The 15471-nt window shown below is 38.0% G+C and overlaps 1 protein-coding gene across 1 annotated transcript in view; it reads left to right on the forward strand.

The window, feature by feature from the left end:
- LOC150092881 (ATP-binding cassette sub-family C member 5-like) overlaps positions 1-15471 on the forward strand; it is a 708254-nt gene that overhangs the window by 110311 nt on the left and 582472 nt on the right. The gene's annotated exons all lie outside the window — the stretch shown is intronic.

Genomic DNA, 15471 nt, shown 5'->3' on the forward strand with positions numbered 1-15471 from the left:
GAAATGATCTGAGAGGAACAGTTCATTTGTTTGCGGATGATGCGAAGTTGGGTAGGGCAACAGTGAATGCAGATGACGTCGAAATTTTGCAGGATGATTTGGATAGATTGGAGGTCTGGGCTAAGGAGAATGGATGTCAGTTTAATGTGGCAAAATGTAAGGTTATGCATTTTGGGGTGAAAAGATTGGCGGCAGTTTACTGCATTGGTGGAACCCTGCTCCAGGAAATTGATGAGGCACGAGATTTAGGAGTGTTGGTGGATAAGGAATTGAAATTTAGGGGACACATTGCAAAAGTGACCAAAACAGCTCATCAAATCACTTGGTTGCTGAAGAATACGTTGACAAGCTGAGACAAGCAGGTTATTGTTCCTCTCTATCGAGCCTTGATAAGACCCCATCTAGACTACTGTGCTCAGATTTGGTCACCTAGGTTTCTTCTTGATGGGGAGGATGTGGAGAGGATCCAGAGGCGAGTGACCAAGATGATAGCAGGTCTGTGGAATGAACCGTATGAGAACAGGTTGAGGATTTGTGGGTTGCAAAAATTGGTTGATAGGCGGAGGAGGGGAGATATGATTGAGACATTCAAATTACTGAAGGGTTTCTATAAAATTAATTCAGAAGATATTTTTGAGAACAGGGCTGGTTGTGGGAGGACTAGGGGACATCCATGGAAACTGGGCAAAAGTGTGGTTAGTAAAGGTGTTAGAGCTGGGTTCTTTACTTTTAGAGTAGTGAATGAGTGGAATGCGCTCCCTGAGTCCGTAGTGGATGCTGTGACAGTGAATGAGTTTAAGGCGAGGTATGATAGATACTGTATGAATGTCAGATAGTTGTGATGAATATGATTTGGGGCCTCCCTCGATGAGTCTAATGACTCCCTGGAGTTGCGCGTAATAATAGTAATATATATATACAGGGTGTTCTGGATAAATTTGACATATTTATAATTAATTATATTTTTCCGTAAGTTACATGTATTAACACACACTTCTCTTCATTTAAAAGTTTGGACCCTTCTTCATTCATATACAAGATGTCAGAAAGGATGGATAGCTGGAACCCACCTGAATCATGGAAGAGAATAACTTGTATCATGATGATTCGTGCCCGCCATCAAAATAAGGATATTACGACTGCTGCCCAATGCTCCCTGAATACAGTAAAAACAATCAGGCATGAACTAGAGACTTGCAATGGTGACTACGAGGATGTAGAAAGAAGAAAGATCCCTAGCAGATGATCTGATTGCGTTCGTACAGCAGAATTCCTCGCAAATCTGCAGGAACAGGTGTTGAAGAACCCTGGCATTGGAATTCGGGCTTTGTTCGTGGAGTTGCTAACTGTAGTCAAGCCCTGGATAACAAGGGTAGCCAATGGTAGGCCGTATGTATGGCAGCAGGATTCGGCCCCTTGCCACACCTCTGGGAAAAGTCAAAAATGGTTGTCTGAAAATTTCTACGACTTCACCAGTCCAAATGTTTGGCCTCCAAACTCCCCAGACCTTAACCCCATGGATTATTTTGTATGGGGCGCAGTTGAAAAAGACACCAATCGCACTTCCAGTAATACAAAAGCCCAGTTAATGGATAAAATAAAAACAGTTTTTGCGGCCCTTCCCAGGGAGACTGTAGCATCAGCTTGTTCGAGGTTCCGAAGCAGAATTGAAGCTGTGATCGATGCTAATGGTGGTTATTTTGAGTAAATCTTGTTGATAGTATTGTAATTAACTCTGCCTGTAATGTTTTTTTGTCAATTCATTAAATTTAATAGATACAAAGAAGATTTTCTTTTTCCTTACAAAACTGTCAAATTTATCCCGAACACCCTGTATGTATATATGCATGCTCCAGATGATGACCTTGATATGAAGGTCGAAATGTCGAGTGTTCATTTTGGTTTATATTAAGCTAAAGTTTTGCTCTAACATGGTAGTTGTCTCCATAATTTTTTTATAATGCAATCATTTGTATTAGTGAGACATGGCTGACAGAAGATGATGCACAAGGTCCGACACAAAAAAATGAAACTAACCCTATAGCTTGTGAACCGAGAAAAAATGTTGGACTGCAAGAGCAAACAGTGAGTTAACGTCAAGTTTCTTGTGAAACTGAAGAAATCAGTGCCGAAAACTTTTCAATTATTGACTGAGGCTCACAGTGAAGAGTGCATGTCTTGTGCACACGTTTTTGAATGGCACAAACAATTTTCAGAAGGCAGAGAAAATGTCCAGGCCACCTATGCAAAGTTACCAATGACAACGTTAAAAAAAATGAGAGATGTGATTTGAAAAGACTGATGGTTGGTGTTCGAGCTGCAGCTGAGAAAGTTTATTTGGACAAGGAAAGTGTTTGTGCAAAAATGTTGTCAGATGAACAAAAAGAAAGTCACAAGGAACTATGTTTGGACCTTTTGCGATGTACTAAGGATGAACCAGATTTGTTTAATTTGGTAATTACTTGTGATGAAACTTGGATATTTACATATGATCTGGAAAGCAAGCGACAATCAATGCAGTGGAAGTCAGCAGTATCTCCAAGACCAAAAAAAGCATGCATGAGTCGTTCAAGGTTCAAGGCCATGTTGATTGTTTTCTTAGATATCTAGGGTATTGTAATGGCAGAGTGGGTTCCCAGCGGCAAGACGGTAAATCAGCAATATTAACTTGAAGTCTTGACGAAATTGTGCGAACACATGAGAAGGAAATGACCAGAATTGTGGAGAAACGGTTGGATTTTGTACCAAGATAACATGCCAGCCCACATTTGTCTGTGAAGCAGTTTTAAACTAATCACAACATCAGCACTATGCTTGAGCACACACCCTATTTGCCAGACCTGGCTTCCTGTGACTTCTACCTCTTCCCAAAGATCAAGTCAGTGCTCAAAGGAACTCATTTTTTGTCGGTGGAAGATGTGAAAGCAAAAATGAAGGAGATCCTCAACAGACTTTCAGAAAATGAACTACAGAATTGCTTTGAACGTTGGCAGCATCATATGCAGCTGTGTGTCAACTCAGAAGGGAACTATTTTGATGGAGATCATAGTTGATTTTCTTAATTTGTTAAATAAAAAGAGATACAGGCACAGTCTCATTTTTTCTCTGTCAGACCTCATAGTTAGTGGGACAGAATGTGAAGCATATAGTGTATTCAGGGAGGATAGAGAGAAAAGAATGGGGGGGGGGATGTTATTGATAATAGCCGATGAACTGCAACCAAAGAGTGAGAGAGAGAGAATTTCAACTGCAGGCCAGTGAAAATAACATTTTTGAGGCTATCTAGTGTGAGATAGGAGCCTCTGTAGCTCAGTCAGCATAGATGAAGCCCTTTAGTCAGAAAGACCTGGGTTCGATTCCTGTCGGTGACATGAGGAACCTTTATTATAATTATTATGTGATAACTCCAGGGAGTCCAAAGACTCATCGAGGGAGGGTACAACTCTCCATCTCCACCACTCAGTTCACCAACTACAATGAACCGCACTTACCATCATCATCTACACCAGGGTTTCTCAAACTATTTCTACGACAGAACACTTCGCAAATCCTGAAATTTTAACAGAATGCCTTGGTTATTTTGTAATGTATTAATTAATAAATAATTGGTAATTTAGCTGATTTTTATCATTAATTAATAATTGATAATTAATTATTAATTAATTAACCATCAGTTAAAGTTTACTTTAATTGCTGTTTTGATTAATTTAATTGATTTAATTAAAGTGTCAATAAACCATATTAAATTAATTTGTGCTGATTTTCATTGACATATCCTATTCTGATCACCAAATATATTTATAATATTATTATAAGTACTTACGAGTGAATGCAGACTTTCTCCTGTGTGCTGGTAGTTTTCCCCTCCTTTTGTACATCCTGGAGATCTTTGTAGGCTTGAGGTGGATGACTCACTATCTGTTCCATCACAAACATCTTCAATAAGAGATTTCTTAACACCAAAATTAAACAAAGTGCCTTGTCTCTCATTCATACTAGAATTTAAATCTGTATTCCTATTACTTTAAAAAAATCACGGCACTTCGGCTTCAGAACAATTTCAGTGGAAAAATTTTCTTTATACTTCCTTGCTGATTGGTCACTGATATTTGCAACACAGATGTTATTTCATTCAGTTTTGGGAACACACCGCCCATTGTTGTAATCGGCTTGCAGGCCATTTTTATGATCGGTCATAAACGGCGGTATTCTCTTTACCGATTGTTGAAAGATTTCGATGTGTGAAAATTAACGATGATTCATGAATATTTCTATGTTTAAAAATATGCTGCTTAGTCACTGACATTTGCTACACAGATGTCATTTCCTCCAGTTTTGAGAACAGAGGATATTCCACCATTGTTATAATCCACTTGCAAGCAATTTTTATGACCCGTCATAAACAGCGGTATTCCCTTTCCCAAATGTTGAAAGGTTTCGATGTGTGAAAATGAATGATACACAGACATTATTAGGCGTTCTGGGTCTGAGCTTTTCGACATATTGACGAATATTATTCTCCTCAGAATATTTCTACTATAAAATATTTATTCATGAAAAATGCTTAGAAAACTAAAATAACAAATTCCAGAACTTCTTGCAGAACACCTATTCATCTTCCGTGGAACACAGTTTGGGAAATCCTGGTCTACACCACCACCATTTTTCGCCCACTACCACTACTAGGATTTTCACAGACAATCACAATCATCCTGCCCACGTCGGGATTCGAACCTGCAGCCTTTTGGCTGGAAAGCGTATACACTAATGACTCGGCCAACCAGACCAGCAACCAAAGAGTGAGAGAGAATTTCAACTGCAGGCCTGTGAAAATAGCATTTCTGAGGCTATCTAGTGTGAGATAGGAGCTTCCGTAGCTCAGTCGGTATAGATGAAGCCTTTGATCAGAAAGACCTGGGTTCGATTCCGTCAGTGACATGAGGAACCTTATGATGAAAGGTGAGTTAGCCGGTCTCATATGGAGATAGGGGGTTTTTCCCACCTAGAAAATCTGGATTTTTCATCCCCCAGAATAGGCAAACCAGTCCTGTGAACACACGCATCTACAAGCATTGGGCTAACCATTTTATCCTTGAGTTACGGTTGTGAAGTCCAAGAATACTGAGAATGGGCATGAGTGCTTAAGTGCCTGTTAGGACCACTTCATAGGATAGGATATGATAAGTGTGAGATAGAGGCCAGCAGAACAAAATATACAGCTGGATGCTTCTATAGACCACAGAATGGAAACGACGATGGAGATAGTATGCATCGAAAAATAAGCTCAATGAACGGAGGGTGGGGTAATTATTATGGGGAGATTTCAACTATGGGAACATAGACTGAAGGAGGAGAGGACACATAGTAGGAAGGAAATGAAATTTCTGCAGTTACTAAGGATTACCTGAGACAGCACGTGATGGAATATACTAGGGGTTTGAGAGTGCTAGATGTAGTATCATCAGAGAATTTATCTATAACCAATATGACCACATTGCTGCAAATTGGTGAGTATGGTTATATGGTCTTGACCTGGGAGGTGGCTAAATGTGTCAAATTTTTAGTTAAGAAGGGGATATATGTAGAATTACAGGGCTAGTAAGCATGACAAAAGCCTAGGAGATTGCTTGAATCAGTTCCATGGCATGGCATGTGAGACTGTAAGGGCTGGATGTTGATAGCGTATGGGAAGTGGTAAAGGAGTGTTTAAGGGAAGTAATGGCAGACTGCATACCTAGAGTCAGGAGGAGAGCAAATGAAGTGGAAGTTAAATGGATGAAAATTATCATGCATTTAACTTCCACTTCATTTGGAGTGTTTAAGGGAAGTAATGGCAGACTGCATACCTAGAGTCAGGAGGAGTTAAATGGATGAATATTATCATTAAGCTGGAACTGCAAAAAAAGAAAAAATTGTGGAGGGAATTCAAGTAGAAAGGTGAGTGAACCAACAGGCACATGAACAGTACAAAGTACAGGCCAGAAAGATAACTAGTGTGGTAAGAAAGCCAAAAGTAGAGTATGAAAGGAAATTAGCAGTGCAAGCCAAAGATAATCCCAAATTGTTCTTTTGATATTTTGCAAGTAAAAGGAATAATGTTTTTGTCGGAATGATTTTAATGAATGTTGATGATAGGGAGGTAACTGAATCAGTTGACATACTAGAATTACTAAGTGAACACGTTACAAGAGTATATCATCTAGGTGGAGATGTTGTGGTAACGAGAGTGCCAAAGCCTTATATGGGAACTGAGGTAACTGAAATGAAGGTGTATGGCATATTACAGAACCTTGATGTGAATACAGCTGTGGGATTAGATGGCACAAATCAGGTCAAGTTTTATGTGAAAGTGCTAAAAGAATTGTTGGTGCTTTTGACTACGTTGTTTATTCTAAGTCTTGGCTCTGGCAGGGGAAAATTGTTCCATTCCATAAAGGAGGCTTCAAGACTGATGTAGCAAATTACCAACAGATCTGCATATCAGTTGTTTTCATGATACTGGAGTAGTTGGTCAAGAGTAAAATATAGGCATGTATGGATGGGAATGGGATACTGTATAGATGACAACATGGTTTTGTGAAGGGTAGATCGTGCCTCAGTAACTTGGTCATGTTTTTTTTAATAAAGTGACAGCTGTACCTGAAAAAGGTAATGGATTTATAATGATACTGCTGAACTTTACAAAGTCCAGCAGCATCACTGTAAATCCATTTACAGCCATGAAAATCTAATCACTAAACTGCAGCAGATGCAGATGGATATAGGGTTGGTGAGGTGGATAAGAGAGTGTTTAGTGGAGAGATATCAGAAAGTTCTTTATTCAGTAGTAGATCAGACCACACTTAGACTATTGTTCTCAGATTTGTTCCCCAGGATTTGAAGGGAATAAATTATACAGAGGCAGATAACAAAGACAGTTTCAGAACTGTACAATGTTAGTTATGAGGATCAACTGAGGGAATGTGGACTGCAGGGTTTGGTGAATAGAAGGAGAGGTGATATGATTGAGACTTTTAAACTGTTGAGAGGTGGTTACAGGGTTGACACTGGGGAGTTCTTTCACTTGGTTGAATAGTGGGAAGGAGTGATGACAAGGGACCATCCCTGGAAGTTACTAAAGGAAACTGTGAACAAGAGGGTGAGGAGTGTTTCTTTGCATGGAGGATAGCTGAACCGTGGAATGCATTGCCTGATGAAGTGGTAAGAGGGAGAACAGGCAATGAGTTTAAGAAGTAGTATGATAGACTTTGTGTTTCCCATGATAAGTCTTGATAGACTTGTGTTTCCTAGGAAGGACCTCCTGCGTTCAGTCTTTTGACTCCAACCGTAACGGATGTTAAAAGGGACGAAAGTGAGGCAGAAAGAAACGAAATTGAGAGAACGAATGAAAGTAGAAATGGCATGGTGCAGAAATCGCAAGTAAAAAAAATCAAAAGAATGAATGATAGCGAAAAAAGAATGACTGACGGCGAAAGTTGGACGCATGTTGGAACGAAAGTACTGAACCAAAGAAAGATGAATAACAGTAAAAGTGAGAAGAATGATAGCGAAAGTTGGATGCATGTTAGTCCGAAAATACGGAAACAAAGAAAGATATGTGAGAGTGAAAGTGAGAAGAATGATAGTGAAAGTTGGACGTATGTTGGACCGAAAGTACGGAAACAAAGAAGGATGAATGAGAGGGAAAGTGAGAAGAGGGGTCGAGAGTTAGAAAGTTAGAAAGATTTAATGATAGAGTGAATGTGTTGCGAGGTTCAGAAGGTGAATTGGATTGGATGAAGCAAGAAATGAAATGGATGCGGAATGAAATTAAGAGAATTCAGGTCAAAACTATTAAAATAAATCATGATGGCATGAAAGAGTTAACAAAAGATGAGCGAGTGGCATTGTATGGTGACTCCATTATTAAAGGTGTGCTAGAGGATAAAATGCACAAGGTATGTTTTCCAGGCGGTAAAATGAGTAGAGTGATTGAGGCATTGAATATGAGGCGGGAATGAGCAAAAGAGTTAATTGTATTAATTGGTACGAATGATTTGAGAGAGAACAAAGAGCATGTCAAAATGAATGTCAGGAGACTGCTTGGAAAGATAAAGGAGAATAGTGTGACAGGAAGGGTGGTCAGTGTGTTGCTTAGGTATGATTGTGGTGAAATGAGGCGGAGAGCAAGGATTATGAATGATATTCTGGCTGAAATGTGTGAGGAGATGGGAGTACAGTTTGTTAATGTGTGGAATGAGTTTGAGGGACGAAGTGAGCTGTATGGGAGCGATGGACTGCATTTGAGTGGTTATGGTGTTAGTCGCTTGGAGAGACTGCTGCTGGAAGGTAGAGAAGTGAATAGAGAGAATGAATCAGATCGAGAGGGGAGTGATGTGGAAGAGCAGGAGAGTAAGACAGGAGAGATTGAAGGAGTGGAAATGAATGTGGAAGTGAGTGGTATGAGTATAGAAAATGAGAGAATGGGTGTGCAAGAGGAGCAGGGAAACGGCGAGGCTCAGGGTGGACAGGGATACACAGCGTGAGAAAGGTGGATGCTCCAAGAGGAGGTGAGAGAATGTGTAGGCAGGAAAGTAATGGGATGATCAGGGATCAAAAGGAAACAGATGGAATTGCAAAGGGTTCTAAAATGAAGAAGCAGAAAGGGAAATGGCCCCAGTCCAGCATGGAGAGATCACATCGAGTGAGTGGTATCAGTGGAACTAGCTGTAGATCCAAAAATGAGTTGTTGTGTTTGTATACCAATGCTAGAAGTATAAGAAACAAGGCGGATGAAATGGTTGCACTAATTGCGTCTGTGCACCCAGAGATTGTCGGAATAAGTGAGACATGGTTAGATGAGGATGACATCCTGACAGGAATAGAGATGGAAAGGTATGATGTGTTTCGTGAGGATAGAAGGGGTAAAAAGGGAGGGGGAGTGCTATTGATGATAGAGAAAGAGTTATGTCCATACAAGGTAGAGATGCAAGAGGGAAATGGGGCCAGTGGTTTTGAGGCAGTATGGTGTGAGATAGAGGTGAATAGAATCAAATACTTGGTGGGATGTTGTTATAGACCTGGTAATGTGGATGGTGGTGATAGTGAAATGTATAGTCAAATAAGCCAAGCAAATAAGAAAAGGGTGATCACTATGGGTGATTTTAATTATGGCAATATAGACTGGAATGAAGAGATAGCAACTGGAAGTAAAGAAAATGAGTTTCTTGAGTTTTTGAGGGATAACTACCTCAGACAGTATGTAACAGAGGGCACAAGAGGATTAAGGGTCTTGGATTTGGTCATCTCATCGGAGGATGTAATTATCAATGAGGTATCAAATCATCCACCAATTGGTGAAAGTGACCATGAGGTGATTACTTGGGTGGTTGCCAGCAGTGCAAGGAACCCTGTGAAAAAAGGGTATATGTGGAACTACAAGGGGGGTGATTGTAGCATGGAATGAGGAGTTAGCTGGAAAAGAGATCAATGCAGCTTGGGGGATTTTCAAAAAATATTTAGTGGATGCAATGTCTAAATGTATACCATGGGTGAGAAGGTTAAATAAGTTAGGTGTGAGATGGATGAATAAAGAGATTAAGCATGCAATACAGAGAAAAAGGGCATTGTGGAGGCAGCATAAGAGAAGTGGAAGTAACCAATTTCATGAGTTCTACAAAGACCAGGCAAGGAGAGTGACTTGGTTGGTGAGAGTAGCTAAAGAGTGGTATGAACAGCAGTTAGCTAATGAAGCTAAAAAGAATCCTAGGGAGTTCTTTCGATATGTAGCCAGCAAAAGAAAGAATGATTATGGAAGGATGACATTGATTGAAGGAAATGGTATAAAGACAGCTGTTGCAGAATGTGTGGTGGAGATACTTAATGAGCAGTTCATAAAGATCTTTCAATCTTGTGAATGTGACTTCATGGAGAGATTGAGAGCAGTTGATGATGGCGAGGAGAGACTGACTGTAAGTGAGCAAGAGGCGTTTGGGGAGTTCAGTAAACTAGATGTAAATAAGGCTGTGGGACATGATAATATATCACCGCGTATTCTGAAGGAATGTGCCAGAGAGTTGACACCTGCCTTGACATATTTTTTTTAATACGAGTCTTGCACTTGGTCAAGTCCCTAAAGAGTGGAAGGAGGGCAAGATTGTGCCACTTCATAAAGGAGGTGATCGAACTCAAGCATCAAACTATAGGCCTATCTGTGTGTCAGGTGTTGTGGTTAAGTTGTTGGAGAAGCTTGTGAGAACTAGGATCCACAGTTGGGTTGACAACAATGGTATAATCTTTGATGGACAGCATGGATTTGCTAAAGGGAGGTCGTGTTTTAGTAATCTACTTACTTATTACAATAAAGTGACTGCTTCCTTGGACAGAGGAGAAGGATACACAGTAATATACTTGGATTTTGCAAAAGCTTTTGATAGAGTTCCTCATGATAAGTTGACAGTCAAACTAGAGCAGATGGGGTTGGATATTAGATTAGTGCATTGGATTGGAGACTGGCTATCTGATAGGTATCAACAAGTTGTGTATGGGGGTGCAATATCCAGGAAAAGGAAAGTCACTAGTGAAGTGCCTCAGGGATCTGTTTTAGGGCCATTACTATTTAACTTGTATATTAATGATATTGGCGAAGATTTGGATGGAGATATTCAGTTGTTTGCAGATGATGCAAAGTTGGGACGAACCATAAAGAGTAGTGAAGATGTTGTGGCCTTGCAAGAAGACTTGAATAAATTGAGTGATTGGGCAAGCAAATGGGGATGCGAGTTCAATGTTGCAAAATGTAAGGTTTTAAAATTTGGAAAACAAAGATGAGATGCAGAATTTATGCTTGGTGAGAATATATTGTTGGAAGTAGAGGAAATAAGAGATCTGGGAGTGATAGTGGATAAGGATCAAAAATTTGGGGAAACATCGCCAAAATTGTGAAGACAACACAAAGACTTCTGGGAATGATGAGGAGGACACTGACATGCAGAAGTAGGGAGATTCTTGTTCCATTGTATAAGGCTTTGATTAGGCCACACATGGACTATTGTGCCCAGATTTGGTCACCTGGTTTTCAGAAGGATGAAGAGATGTTGGAAAGGGTCCAAAGGCGACTGACTAAGGTAGTTTCTGACCTCTGGAATGTCGAGTATGAGGAAAGATTGAAAAGATGTAATTTGCAGAGTCTAGTGGAGAGAAGGAAGAGGGGAGATATGATAGAGACCTATAAGTTGGTAAGGGGTTGGTATGATGAGATGTGTGTGAGATAAAAGGACCTCCTAGATGAGTCTTTGACTCCATGAGGTCTTGTTTAATAATAATAATAATAATAAATAAATAATAATAATATCTATTCCCTTATCCTCATGTTTTGCCTTCAGTTTATAGGTAACTCCTTGCAGTATTCACACTCAGACACTCAATTACTACTACAATTTCTAGATAAAACAATAATCACCTTCATCCATTATGGAAGATAGATGTTATCAAACTTATACACTAAGCTCAGGCTGTCTGTTTTACTGACTCACTTCTCTTGGAAGAACTAAACGAAATAAAAATCACTATGATTTATTATTTTCAATAAATAATTCTAAAAAATTCAAATAATAATAACCCTCAATCAGACTCAAATATCCTACTTTAAAAGAACATTAAAACAAATATTTTTTTGACTAGCTCTAATGCATTATTCATGATACTGCAGTCTGTTTTAATCACCTGCTTTATAATTCTTGATCCTGATGTTCTCTCCACCATATAATGCATAAGATATTTGTGTCAATTATGAATTCCATGTAAATCCCTTTCTCCTTGGGATGTTATTCATCACCCAGTCAAAACTACATGGTCCCTTATACCATCCAAGAGCAAGGATGACAAATCAGTCGAATTCAAATCCTCTTATGTTGTGGACAAATCCAAAACTCTTGATTCTTGTGTTCTCTCCATCCTATGCTCCCTAAAATATTTTTCCTTCTAGAATGAATGCTAACAGTGTAGTTCCCTTAACACAATATGATCTTTCCTGTAGTCCAGTTTATATACTACCATAGTTAAAATCTCCTATAACAATCACTTGTTTCACACATCCTAAACTAATTTACCTAAACATTTTTCACTCATCATTACTTGGCTTATAGCAACATCCTACCTTCCCACCTCTGTGTTGCACGATACACACTCTCAAAATCACCATTGTCATTTCCTTCTTGGTTTACTTTTGTGAGAGGGTTCAAATCATCACTTGTCATAAGTAAAGTATCATTTCACCACCAAACTTACTCTTCTTAATGGTGTCAACTTTTGAACAGACTGAAAAAAACAAGAAGTGCTTTTAGTCTAAATCAGGACTCTCCAAAACATGGCCTGCAGGCTTCATCCGGCCACAGTGTGATTTTGTGCAGCCTGCCTTGGGTTTTGATTTTCACCAGCGAAAAAATAAAAAAAAACAGTTTGAATCAAATGTGTATTAGATATTTTAATTCTATCACCAATCGATAATCTCTATGTTGTTAATTTTATTTGATGTTTTTACATCACTATATACCCATGTGTTTTTCAAATATTAGATGTGTCATAGAAGCATTCTTACACAGTTTTGTTCCAATGCACATCCTCCAGACACTCACAGGGAACGTGAGGGCGCAATTAGTGTGCGATTACTATTGTTCATTTGTTCAGCTATCGAGGTTGCATCACTACTACTCACCAAATTACTAGATATGCATTGTGATTTATTTCTGTGTTATTTTTAGTAATCTACTTCTACATAATAAATTTTATTACAACTTATCGTCAAACAACCATGCCTAACAAGAAAAGAAAAACTGAAGATGAAAAGTGAGTGTATCAAAGTCGATGGGAATCAGACTATTTGATTACAAACAACAAGACATTGAGATGAGTATTGGAGAATCATGAAGCACCATTATTGCAGAATATAAGAAGAAATTGATACATCAAACAAGTTGTTTTGCAAAACATAGCACTAAACAAAGTTCAAGCCTCTCTGCTTTGTACAAAGTAGTATTGTAGTTAGCAAAAGCAAAAAAGCTTTTTAGTGATGGTGTGTTTGTAAAGAAATGTGCAATTGAAATGGCAAAACAATTTAATGAGCTGAAATTAGTTGAGAAGTTCTAAACAGTGGCATTATCTCAACAGTCCATCGCAAGACACATACAACACATGGACCCATATGTATCAAAAAATCTGTCTGATTTAATAGCAAAATGTGAGTATTTTTCATTGTGTGTGGATGAAAGCACTGATCAAGCAGATGTAAGTCAACTTTTAGTTGTTGTTTTTTTTAAACTTTTCAAGAGGACTTTACTATTAATGAAGAACTGCTCAGTGTTATATCTTTACATGGGACTACTAAAGGTACTGATATTTTTGAAGCAGTTCAAAATTCTGTTATGAACTATGGAGGATTCGATAAATGGTCCTGCATTGTAACAGATGTTACCAAACATTTACTGGAAGTGGCTTTTTGGACTATTGAAACAAAATAATTTTAACTATTCTACAATGCATTTGCATAATTCACCAAGAACCACTCTGTGGAAAATTTCTTCGTCAAGTCAGTGCCATGAATGTAGCTGTGAAAATAACTAATATTATATAAGGAGGTAATAGATCTCTGACTCATCATAAGTTTTGCGATTTCTTGAGCAGAATGGATGCTGCATATGGCGATTTGCTCCTTCATTCTGATATTCACTGGTTGAATGCTGGAAAATGTCTGGAACACTTTTTTTTTTTGCTATTTCAGAAAGAAATACCCATATTTCTTAAAAACAATGTGAAGTCTGACACAACAGAACTTGAAAATCAAATGCAAGATCCCATATTTTTATCAGATCTTGCATTTATAACAGATATGACCAACCATTTTAATGAGGTGAACTTAAACTGCAGGGCAAATGACAAAATATTGCCAACTTATATGGTCATTTGAATGACCATATAAGTTGGCAATATTTTTAAAGTAAAAAATAAAAATATTTTTATTTTTTACTTTAATATTTTTAAAGTAAACCGAAATTCAAATTTCAGTTTACTGTTAAAATAAATTGAAGCTTTTTAAATCAACATTGGCTAATAATATTTTTACTAAAGAGCACGTATTTTCTTGATCACAGAACTAATGTAAATAACTATTTGGGAACATTTACATAGTTATTTACATTAATATTTTTACTTTTTTTTTCTGAATTGCAAAGAAGAAATGAAGAATTTTGAGGAAATATCATTTTCAGCTCATATAAAGTGTATTGAAATGATTATTGAGGATTTTAAGAATCGATTTGGTGATTTTAAGAAAATTAAAGATGATATTTCAATTTTTACTCAACCCTTGACTGTCACCATTGAAAGTGTAAGATGTGACCTTCAGCTGGAATTGTACGATTTGCAATCAGATCCTTTTTATACTAACAGAAGTGAAAATGGAGAAGATTTTTTTAAATTACTACCAATAAAGAGGTACCTGAAAATTGAGGACTTTGGACTCAAGATGTGCTCAATGCTTGGGAGCACATATCTTTGCAAAAGCACTTTTTCAACAATGAAATTCATTAAATCAAAGTACAGATGTTCATTGACATATAATTCTCTTGCAAAGTTGCTGTGATTAGCAACTACAAGCATCGAAATTGATATAGGTACTTTAGTAAACAAAGCCGAATTACTGCAGAGCTCTTGCTAAAATGAAATAAACATTTATTGTTTATTTAATAAATTTAGTTTAATCCTTTATCCAAGTGTGTGCAAACACTTGGATAGCTTGCTCCATCTTTGCAAGGAGTTACCCGGTGTTGTACCACTTTACCCCAGTCCTGAAGATACTTTCAGGCGCAAACTTTGTTTGCACACACTTGGATAAAGGATTAAACTAAATTTATTATAGTCTGACCAAGTGAAAAATAAACTTTCAACATCTTTCTCTAAATCCAGAGTAATTTAATAAAAAGGTGGCACACCGTTTGGCAGCTCCTATAGAAGGAGATGACCTTGCTAATGCTTCTGCCTAGTATCTCCACTTGGGCCTGGCTCCCACTGAAGAGACCTCAATAAAGGTCAAAACTAGGTAGTGGCCCTTCCTTTAATGCATAACATTATACATATCCGCAAGGAGATGTGTTTTGCATTATGGGAGATACTGAGATAGGAGTGTTGGTAGCTTGCTCCACCTTTGCAAGGAGTTGCCCAGTGTTGTACCACTTTACCCAAGTCCTGAAGATACTTTCAGGCTCAAACTTTGTTTGCACACACTTGGATAAAGGATTAAACAAAATTTATTATAGTCTGACCAAGTGAAAAATAAACTTTCAACATTTATTGTTTCTTGTCTACTGTTTCAATAAAAACTTTTATAAGCACCGTGACTTTTCTTTCTTATGAAATTTTTGAAGTGCTTGCTAAACCAAACTAATGGTAGGACTCTCCAAGTAATTTAACATATGCACTGTATTTATTATTCTGGAT

Source organism: Typopeltis vanoorti, chromosome 24, assembly GCF_054136105.1.
Source record: "Typopeltis vanoorti isolate ZY-2024b chromosome 24, IOZ_Tvanoo_1.0, whole genome shotgun sequence".
NCBI classification, from domain to species: Eukaryota; Metazoa; Arthropoda; class Arachnida; order Uropygi; family Thelyphonidae; genus Typopeltis; species Typopeltis vanoorti.